Raw genomic sequence first — 11,636 nt, forward strand, 5'->3', positions numbered from 1 at the left:
CAATCCGAAAGCCGTATGGATGCACCAACCGTGTCACGACGTGTCCCATGGAGTCTTCTACGTTACCCTAGGAGCCCATCCCCGTTTGTGCAGCGACACGACCAGGACGCCATTGCCAACCACAGCATGTCGCAGCCATCAACCGTTTAATCTGCGCTGATCGTTCTTGCTCTTAGTGGATGATCTACCAAAACCCATGCCATAGCATTGTGTTCCCGGGTTATATGAACATCCTTGTTCAAACAGTTCCTCAAATTTCATAGCCAATCTCCTGGAACGCGAGCGTCTTCGTTCCTACATCTGTTCGCGGTCACCACGAAACCTAGAAATAGTCATCGCTGTTTTGCTGCTACCTCGGATGACCCCTTCCAAAACCAACCATACCATTGAGTTAGTCTTTCCGCGTTCTACACCATGCTTCCCTCGTTTCACTGAAACACCACTGAATCCGACATCGATGTCTGTAGCCACGTGCCCGATCGCCATCTTCGACGAAACCCGAACCACCACCGCTACATAGAGTCACCAGTAGTATCCTTAACTTAGAAGCTCAACCTTCAGCCTTTTTGATCCATCATAGGTGGTCGATACTGGATCTCTTTAATTCAAGATGGTACTTGCATAGTATGCCAAGTCAGAGCCACATTATTCTCCTTAGCCTAGTCAGCGAAGTCTGGTCTGCCATACACTCTTGAATCTTGCATAAGTATGTTGTCAAGCCTGACACAGTGATTGTGCAATAAACTCTTTTCCCATAGAAAGATAACTCCAGTAAATTAGTCTTTCTTTTCATTCTAATCCATCTCTCAAAAGCTGTTCTCTTTTTATCTTAACTCCGATTTAGGCGATCCTTGCGTCTAAATGTTTCTAAAATCATCCCTATCCAACCATAGTATTTTTAAAGTGTTTTGATGATGTTTGGTATGTTGTTCTTAGTGTTTTGCTTTGTGTTGTTTGTCGGTAGTTCTCGCAATTAGTCGATAACGTTCTGGAGCAGTTCGAGGGACTTCAAGACCAAGATTTCGACAACACTGAGCAGCATTGGGAAAAAGGCAAGTGTCCTTGATCATTTTGAACCTATGTTTTTAAATGTTTTGTTTTACAAAACTGCATGCAATATCTGTCAATATGATGGGTAGTCACCTATGTTAGGGTTTTCCCTAGATTTTCCCTTATCATCCCTTGGAACCTAGATGGTTTATGGTTAGGTGTCCTTTGTGGGTAGATTGCTTAGTCATGCTTTTAGGATGTTGAGAAGTGTCATAATCTTGACTAATGAATATATGCAACAATGGTCGTTAATATGTTAATGGTCTAGCAACATGGAACCTTAGGCCTTGAGCAAAGTGGTTTTGATGGTTGTCATGGTTATGATGTTGGTTTAGTGTTTGCTCAAGTAACCTAAGTAAGGACCGGTTCGTGGAGCGACAACCCAAGAAGTAACGTACCAACCACGAGGCTGATATGGGTAAAGTGTGACATACTGATTAGAGTCTGTCCAGTGTGCGTTGGGTCAGCACAAAAGGGGGCTTCTGGGTAGGAGCTGTTGCTCGCGTAAAGCCTGGCGGTGAAACCTAGTGGGCAGACATGCACTGGATTAGTCTCTGGTTAGTGGAAAGTGCCTTGCAGTGATTCTTGGCGGCACACCACTGGCGTGTGTTAAGTGTTTCGCGAACACGGCATCATGGAATTCACTGACTCGTGGGTAAAGCTGGACAACCTCTGCAGAGTGTAAAACTGTTATAACAGTCGTGCTCACGGTTATGAGAGACTTGGATCCTCACATGATTAGTTGGGTTGTGGTTATGGATTTGGTTATGGTTCTAGTACAGGGAGTACTAGATGGTTGTGGTTATGGTTCTGGTACATGGAGTACTAGATGGTTGTGGTTATGGTTCTTTTATAGGGAGTACTAGAAGGTTGTGGTTTTGGTTATAGTACAGGGAGTACTAGACGGTTATGGTGTGCGAGGTGGGGAGCCTTGTATGCTGGATGCTGAACTGTTTGGGTTACATTCACTTAATAATTGCTTAATGCTTTTGAGTCCAAATGTGTTTTCATTACTCGCATTTACGCAAAAATACCATTTGTTAGCCTATCCTTGATATAAGCCTGCATATCATTACTTTCTCCCCACTTGCTGAGTACTCTATGTACTCACACTTGCTATTTTCCCTATACCATGCGATATGTATGCTGCTGCTCAGTGAGTGAAGATGTTGAAGACTATCAAGACGAGGTTGTGACGTTCTAGGCGCGTGTCTCCCGGTCAGTTGCCTGCGGTGTTGTTGGGCACCAGTGCTTCTGTTCCGCTGCAGATATCTTCATAGAAGACAATATATGTCAATTGCTGTAAGAGTTTAACGTTTATTTAATAAAAGTATTGCTTTTGTTACTTCACCTGTGACGTCCTTATGTGTGTTGAACATCCTGGGCACACATAAGCCGCATCTGTTTTTGTCCGTTAAAACCGGGTGTGACAGACGCCTAGTATCATCATAGGTGAAGCCTCTAGCAGGCCTTCGAAGGTCAATCGAAGGCCAACTCACAACAATATCATCGTAGTCGAAGCCTCTGGTGGGCCTTCGGTGGTGAACCGAAGGCCAACTCGTGACACCACAATGAAGCCAACCGAAAGTACGCCGAAGGCCCCATTTGTGATAGACCTTTGGGAGCTTGGGCGAAGGCACGACGTTTGCTGGAATCCATGTGATGGTGAAGGGTACAATTGTAAATATGCTAATATACTTAGGATTGTACCAAAATACCCTCGAATATGTCGGGAATGTAGCAGTTAGAGGGGTAATATTGTAAATTATAACTGTGAGTGGTTGAGTACAGGCTAGAAATAGGTCGGCTTTGTAACTGAAAGACAGATGACATTAACAATATTGCACAATTTCTCGTAATTGTGTGTCACATGAAAAAGCTTTTGATTCCCACTGAGAAGTCGAAGGCCCATCCTATGTTTGGTTACCCTAGTTAGCAACAAGTATATTCCTGAGAAGCTTCTTGATATCAAGAGTTCAAGAGATGGTAACCGAATCTTTGCAATGAAACTGTTCATTAATCTTGCGGTACACCTCCATGGCAAGAGTAGTCTTCCCTTCCTCTCCAATTCCAAAAATGGAAACCACTTTCAGTTGCCTCTCTTCACCCTTGAGCCACCCAATGATCTCCTCACGAGGACCATCCATGCCCACCAAAGCTCTAGCCTCCTCGTAGAGCGTAGGTACTAGAGGATCCAGGCGCAAAGGCTGGTGCATGCTGATGTACTGATCCATGACTATCAGTGCCGAGTATAGAACCGGCACTGAAAATCACTATCACTGTCATTTTGTGGATTGAACCGGCACTGATAGTACACATATCAGTGCTAGTTGGTAAAACAAACCGGCACTGATAGTGTACTATCAGTGCCGGTTTGTTTTACCAACCAGCACTGATAGGTATTTCCCGCCATTTTCAAATGTGGCGGTTGCCGGTAATAGTATACGGTATATTTATGGACACGCACATATAAATTTAATTTACAAGATGTCAAGTTTTATTGAAGCATATATACACAAGCACATATAAATTTCATTTCTAAAACATCAAGTCTCGTCACAGTATATATACACCGCATGCATGTGAGGTTTCATTACAAAAATGAAAAAGAGTTTAAGGTTTCTTGCTAATCGAAGGTTCATTTTCTGACTGTTCGTCAACCACCCCCCCCCCCACCCCCGCTTCCTCCAATCACTAAACACATCCATTGTACCCTTTTACAGTCTGCCTTGATAGGTTACCAAGAGCGGGCCAATTTGAGATCGTTACGAACAGCATTGCGCGTATGGTGAAATTCTCACGTCTATACTCATCACATACCCGTACGTCATCTTTCCACAGTACAAGAAGATCTTCAACCAATGGTTTGAGGTACACATCGATATCGTTGCTTGGCTGATTAGGCCCACTAATCAGCAAAGGCGTCATAAGGTACTTCCACTTCATGCACATCCAAGGTGGAAGGTTGTAAATACAGAGAGTCACAAGCCAAGTGCTATGAGTACTTCTCGTGTTGCTGAAAGGATTCATCCCATCTGTACTCAACCCGAACCTTATATTCCTCACTTCATCTCTGAATTACTTGTATTTTGAATCGAATTTCCTCCATTGCATGTCATCAGCAGGGTGTCTAAGTATTCCATCTTTCTTGCGCTGTTCGGCGTGCCATCGCATCAACTCGGCATTCGCTCTGTTAGCAAACAATCGCTTCAAACGGAGGATTATAGGGAAATACCAAACCACCTTAACAGGGGGTCTTTTCTTCTTTCTCTTCACCCTCACACCATCGCTCTCGATGTCATCAACATTGCGCTTGTACCGTGGTGCATTGCAAACGCGACATGCTTCCAAGTCTGCATCCTCACCGTGAAACAACATGCAGTCATTTCCACATACATGTATTTTCTCTACTTTCAATCCCAACAGGCAGATAACCTGCTTAGCATGGTACATATTTTTGGGCAACAAGTTCCTCCTTGAAAGCAATTCTCTCAAGAATTATAACAATTCATTGAAGCCATTATCGGCCCAACCATTGCTAGCCTTCATTTACATCAGTGTCAGCACCACATGCAACTTGATGTGCTCATCTTTACAGTTCGGGTAAACTGGTGTTTTAGAGTCCTCTATCATGTGCTGAAACTTTTGATGTTGTCTTTCACTAGTGAAGTCTCCCTCCACATCGCGCAACATTTGCTCTAAGCCTTCTTCATTGTTGCCAACAAAAGTGTCCCCTCCATCGTTCTCGACAAAAGTATCTTCAGCTGTCGACATATCGAAGTCTTCGTTAGTTGTCATATCGTTGCTTATATCTTCTTCGACTGTTGGTTGCCCTTCACACCCAACATCTTCAAGTTCACCATGCTTAGTCCAACGGGTATAGCCAACCTTGTAACCTATGTGAATCAAGTGTGCACAAATCTGCTCTATGTTTGAAAACTGCTTCTCGTTCTTGCAGTCGACACACGGACAACATATATAATAATCAGTACTCTTCCTTTTTGACTTCTTGTACACTGCAGCCCTCAGAAAATCCTCAACGCCAACAAAGAACTCTGGCCCTCGATCCTTGTACATCCATGACCGTTCCATCTGTAAATTATTATAATTAAATACATTCAACTTATAATCATTAAACATTTAAAAATCTAGGACAAATTCATTGAATTACCTTGCATCTTGATTGGTCCCTATTTGAGAGCCCATCTCCTTCTGTTACTTGGGCCGGGTCAGGGGACCCGCTTCCAAAGACTGCCGCATCCGATTGCGACCTATGGGTGGACATGACATCCCTACAAACACAGTATTATATCAATTGTGTTAAATTGACTACGTTGATTAATAAACAGAGAAAATTCACTGGATTATTATTTAAATTCAAGACTTTGAAAATATACGCAAACCACATACTAAAAAATTGGAGCTAGATTTTAGGGGCATTTGCAAATACCTCCTTGATTTTTTATTCTGCAAGGATGCCACTCGAATGACAGTTTTAGTGTTTTTTTTGTAATTTTTTAATGGCAATAACGGTTCTAGTAGTGACAAATTTGCAATTGTCCATAGATTTTAATGTATGCACCCACATCTATTTACATGTGACTATTAATCTACTCCTTAAATCATCTACAATGATAAAATATCAATCTTTCTCTAATTTATATCATAATGGAGCTCTTGATAATTCCAAAATTCAACACCAAAGAACAGCCATCTTAATTCAAATCTAGAGCAAAAAAGTAACTAAATCCAACTAAGAATTAAATGTAGATCATCTCGATACATCTAACAATAACAAAATTACAAACCTTTCCTAAATTAGATCTCAATTGCATCTCCAAATCCAAAACCGTAGAACAAGTACCAAGCAAAGTAATAAGAAGGTAACGGAAAAAACATAGCCGCTTCTTTCTGCTCACTATTTTTTTCCTTAACCACAAAAGGTGTGATATAAAAGTATTCCAGACATATATATCATCACCAATTCCTAAAGCTGCACTTGTTACATGTAAAAGTAACTTTTTATTTCTATCAAATTCAGGGTGTGAGGAACAACAGTGACCAATGGGAGCACACATTATCAGGCTGTCCAACTTTAATGGTGGATGAAAACCATCGCAAGCCATACTTCAATTTAACCTAGAGAACCAATTCCATTTTAATTACTTGCATAAGATCAGTGTCAGAAATTGTTTTGCAACACATTGCTCAAGTGTTCTCTATATACTTTTCAACCCTAGAGCAATCTACCAAGTAAATCTATTTAAAAAGAAATATAGAACATTATATTAACCTTAGAGCACTTGACTCCTCCAAATCTTGATTCCTTCAACCGTAGAGATGACAAAAATGGCGAACGACACTCTTCTGGTAGGCTTGCGGCGGCTCTAATCGCGCTTGGGGGAGAATGCGGGCTTTATACTATAGGGGCACATCAGTGCCGGTTGGTATATGAAACCGGCACTGATAGTGTCTATCAGTGCCGGTTCTTAACTCCTCAGTGGCTATTCACGCGCAGAAGTTTAAGAACTGGCACTGATACATCAACAGTACCGGTTACTGTTGAACCGGCACTGATGGACCGGCATATATGTGGTATTCTATGGTAGTGCGAGATGCTATCACATAACCATATGTATTTTCCTTCAAATAAAACAAGAAGGAACATGTCTTTATAATGCTTTTGATTTGGAAAAATAAATGAATTTTTTCAGCAAGCCAAGTGCTTTTTAATTACCTCTCTTTCTAAGTGGCAAGTATGCTTCCTTAAATAAAGGAAAAATGATACGTTTGAGCTTTTGGCACTTAAGCACAGAACGAGTCACCTAGTTAGAGAGAATACAACAAATCGTCAATGCCTTTGCTTCTTTCTAGGTCTTAAAAAAAGTGACTTGTGGTGGAGTGAAGCACGGCTGATTTCAGGGTTTTGAGTTCCACTACTTACATGTTACTGTATGATTTCTTTGTGAATTTCGAACGCTGGGAATGGCGTAGAGAATTGCAAATATGCGTTGAAGATGCTACGGGTCTTTTGGTTGCCGCATGCCCCTAGCTGGGCTGGTAACATTGAACCAGGCATGTCTATGCTATTGCAGTGGAAAAGTGTATCGGGAATAATTCTTGTATTCTATTATGACGATATTTACATTAAATACACAGTAAAGAGGTGGCAAAAGCACCTGTTGGTAGGCCAGTTGTCCCCAACAGGTATTCTCTCATTTGTAACTGTTGATTACATTGAATAACTATTAATGATAGTTATGTGACTAATTAATTAAATGCTCATGAAGCTAAGGACGTTTGTTCGTAATACTCTCACTTGATCAATTATTTGTAATGTAAATTTATTGTTGAAAACTCTTCTAAAACTCTGAGGGGAAATATGAGGAGAACATAATATGTTGATATATTGATACGCCATTAAAACTCCATTAAAATTCAATAGAAAAATATAAGGAGAAAATGATATGACATATATTGGTTATTATTTTATTGAAACTCATATGAGAAACCTAAATAGGAAAAACTCATTGATGAGCTCAGAGAACAATAACTATAATCTACAGATCATATTATAATCTCCGGAAACCACTTAAAAGATAGGGGGACTAAGGTAGATGTCGGTGTATCTAGAACCGGAGGTCCCTGAGTCCCGAGGCCAGGCCAGCCATCCGCCACGTGTCACCATCCCGCGAGGTCCCTCCTACGGGGTGAGGAAAGTCCAAGTTTCGGGAGAAGGTGCTCGGGGCCACAGTCCCTGGTCCCCGAGCACCCTAGTTCCCCGATGATCCGCAGAGTCTAAGTACTAGGAAGAAAGTGCTCGGGGAGGTGCCCGATCACTCCCGAGCACCCTAGTCCCTCGACGACCAGAAGAGCTAAGTTCCGGGAGAGAGTGCTCGGGGGCTGCGTGCGGCAGCCCCTGAGCGCCCGGTTCCCCGAGGATCAGTGTGAAAGTGCTCGGGAGAGAGTGCTCGGGGCTGCACGTGGCAGCCCCCAGGCTCTCGGTTCCCCGAAAGATCTGTGCAAAAGTGCTCGGGAGAGAGTGCTCGGGGTTGCACGTGGCAGCCCCCGAGCACTCGGTTCCCCGAAGGTTCGTGCGAGAGTGCTCGGGAGAGAGTGCTCGGGGAGGTAAACAGTGCCCCCGAGCACCCGGTACCCCGAGGGCAAGGGTAGGCATTCTCGGGAGAGAGTGCTCGGGGAGGTGAACAGTACCCCCGAGCACTCGGTGCCCCGACGACCCAGGAGGGCCCCCGAGGGGCCCGCCGATGAGGTGTCAACCAGTCAGAGGTTCGAGGCCGCATTTAATGAGCGTGCGCGGCCTGACATCCCCAACTGCTCTCGCCGAAGTGTCAGTCCCTGCCATGCTTTGGCAGAGAGGCGTGGGGCCATTAATTGCACGGGTCCCGTCCCGTATCATCCGGTGTGTCTCGGGATAACATCACCAGGATCAAGGCGTTTCGTCCGCTACCCTGCTGTGACAGAGGAACAAGACAGGGCGGGCACGACGGGTTGCTCTGTGGCTGCCCGGTGGGCCCTCTCTACGGCGCCCGTTGCCAGGGCGTTTATGGCAATAGGTGACCGGGCGTGCGCCGCGTTTTCCACCCCCCGGTCACTTCACCCAGAAGAAATGATGACGTCTTTCCCAGTCATGGCGTCTTGAAACTTGTGCCCCCTCCTTCCCGTTCGGGGCATGCCTCAGCCGGCGAGTGCATAAAAGAATCGGCACACCCAAGAAGGAAGAAAGGGCCCGAAGAATAGACCGAAGAGAATCAGACCAAAGATACATCCGAGACATTCAACAGACCGCAAGCATCGAACACAGAAGAACCAAGAACGGAACCATAGTCCCTGCCCAAGAACAAGGAGCCTCAAGCTCTTAGTTAGACACGATATTCTTGTAACTAGCACACCCTTGAGGGACTTCCTCAGGGCAGTTATTACATCCACACAGGAGTAGGGTATTACGCCCCCGTGCGGCCCGAACCTGTCTAAATTTCCGGTGCATTTACTTCTTTCTGCACTAGGTCATCATCCCCATCCACCGGTCGTTGCATTTACTCTCATTCATTTCTCCGGCGAACTTATTCAGGATCATCCCCCGGCCGAATCTCTAAAAAGGGGTCTCTCGGGATCCCTGCGACAGGAGTTAATCCTCCGACAGTAGATATTGGCTCATTAAAAACCTTATATGAGAAACTGTATAAGAAAAACTAATAAAGCAAAATAGTACAATATAATATGATCAGGATATTATTCAGGTATCAACTTCCCATGAACCTTGCAAATCTTAAAGTTGTTGCATACCAATTCCATAAATATATTTTTGGAATATAGAAGTTGGTAAGGACTTAGTGAATAAATCAGCGAGATTATCACATGATTTAGTTTGCAAGATTTCTATTTCCATATTATTTTGCAATTCATCAAGATAGAACATTTTATGGGCAATATGTTTTGTTATATTGCTCTTTATGTAACTTGTTTGTATTTGAGTAATGCATGCAAAATTATCTTCATAGATAATAGTTGGTAATTTAAGGGAACTAATGCCACATAATTGTTGTTTGTGGTTTATCATTCTGCGAAGCCATACTGTTTGCGTGATGCTTCATATAATGCAATTATTTCAGAATAATTAGTGGATGTAGCCACTAGAGTTTGTTTAGAAGATTTCCATGAAATGGTTGTTCCACCATGTAAGAACATGAAGTTTGTCCATGATATGTTATTATGGGGATCTGATAAGTAGCCAGCGTCACTGTATCCAATCATATTCATTTCTTGTTTTCTTTGAAAGAAAAGACCAAGATCTATGGTGCCTTAGAGATATCGAAAGATATTCTTGACTCTCGTCCAATGGCGTTTAGTTGGAGTAGCGCTATTCCTAGCTAGTATGTTCACTACAAATGTGATATCAGGTCTGGTGTAATTTGCAAGATATATAAGTGCTCCAATGGCACTGAGATGAGGAACCTCGTGTCCTAGTATATTCTCTCCCTTCTCCCATGGTCTAAATGGATCTTTCTTCATATCAAGAGATCGAATAACCATAGAAGTCTTGGATGGATATGATTTGTCCATATTGAATTTCTCTAATATTTTCTGGGTATATGTAACTTGGTGTACTAGAATACCTGAAGGAAGATGCTCGAGTTGTATACCAAGCAAAATTTGGTTTTACCTAAATCCTTCATTTCAAATTCCGTCTTTAGATGACTGCGTGCATCATCTATATCTTCTGTATTTTCAATAATATTCAGATCATCGACATAGACAGAGATGATACAAAATCATGTTAAGAACTTCTTGATGAAGACAATTGGATGATCACCATTGTTGGAGTACCCTTTATGTAGAAGGAACTCTTTTAGTTGGTTGTACCACATTCTTTCCGACTGCTTTAAGCTATATAGTGACTTTTTAAGCTTTACACAATATATGTTACGTTTGTGTTTGGATTTGGATTGTCTAGTCCTTCGGGGACTTTTATATCTCTGTCTGAATCAAGTGACCCATATAGGTATGCGGTCACTACATCCTTCAACAGTATAGATAGATGATTTTGAACTGCCAATGAAATTAGATATCAGAACATACTGGAAAATAAATCTCATTGAAATCCATGATGGGTCTCTACGTGAACCCTTGTGCTACAAGCCTTGCTTTATATCTCACCACCTCGTTGTTTTTGTTCCTTTTGCATACGAAAACCCAATTGTATCCCATAGGGAAGATGCTACAAGGAGTAGGTATTAATGATGTGAATACCTATCACATCCCAATTCCATAATAATATCATTAAACATGATCATGCATCATAAGCATCTTGTTTATTTTGAAGCATTTGTTGAGTGCTCGTTATTTCCTTTAGTGGCTTAACTTTTACGAAGTGTTACGATAATACCCGACACTAGAGTTTTTTTTTAGTTATGTCTTGTATGGACGTTGTGGGTGAATTCATTTATTATGGGTTCATCTCGCATTGTAATCCTTGCACCTAAGTTTGTAGAATTTTTCGAGCACTAGAGCACAACGTTTGGGTTAATAAAAGAGCGAACGGAAATGAGGGAGGAAATGTTTTTTCTACAAAAAAATCTTGTTTTTCAAGCATGTGGGTCCTTTTGAGCTGGCCGGCCTCACCATCTCACCTCCTTCTCTCTTGGTTGCACCAGTAGCTCACTCCCCTCCCTCTCTCACTCACGCCCACTCTCTCCCTCTCTCCAACTGAGCAGAATAGCAGGAGCTCACTCTCTCCCTCTCAAGCTCTTTCTTCTCTTCCTCAAATCTGCCATCAAGAAGAAGAAGCGCGGTATACATGTCACACCGCTGCGATCCCTAGCTCTCTAGCTTCCTCTTCAACCAATTCATTCTCACATGCATGAAGATTTGAGGGAGTTGCAAATCAATTTCATCACACCTTGTTTTCTGAAATTTCAGCAGGCCTTCTTCATCTTCTCAAGCTTTTCCCCTCCGATTTTCTCCCTTCACCGACAGTTCCCAATCGTGGCAAAGACCCTTGGGTAAGTCTCTAGGGTTCCCATGGTGGAAATACATGTTTTGGAATGGTCGATTTCGAGTTTTGTAGG

This window comes from Phragmites australis, chromosome 2 (assembly GCF_958298935.1).
Source record: "Phragmites australis chromosome 2, lpPhrAust1.1, whole genome shotgun sequence".
NCBI lineage: Eukaryota > Viridiplantae > Streptophyta > Magnoliopsida > Poales > Poaceae > Phragmites > Phragmites australis.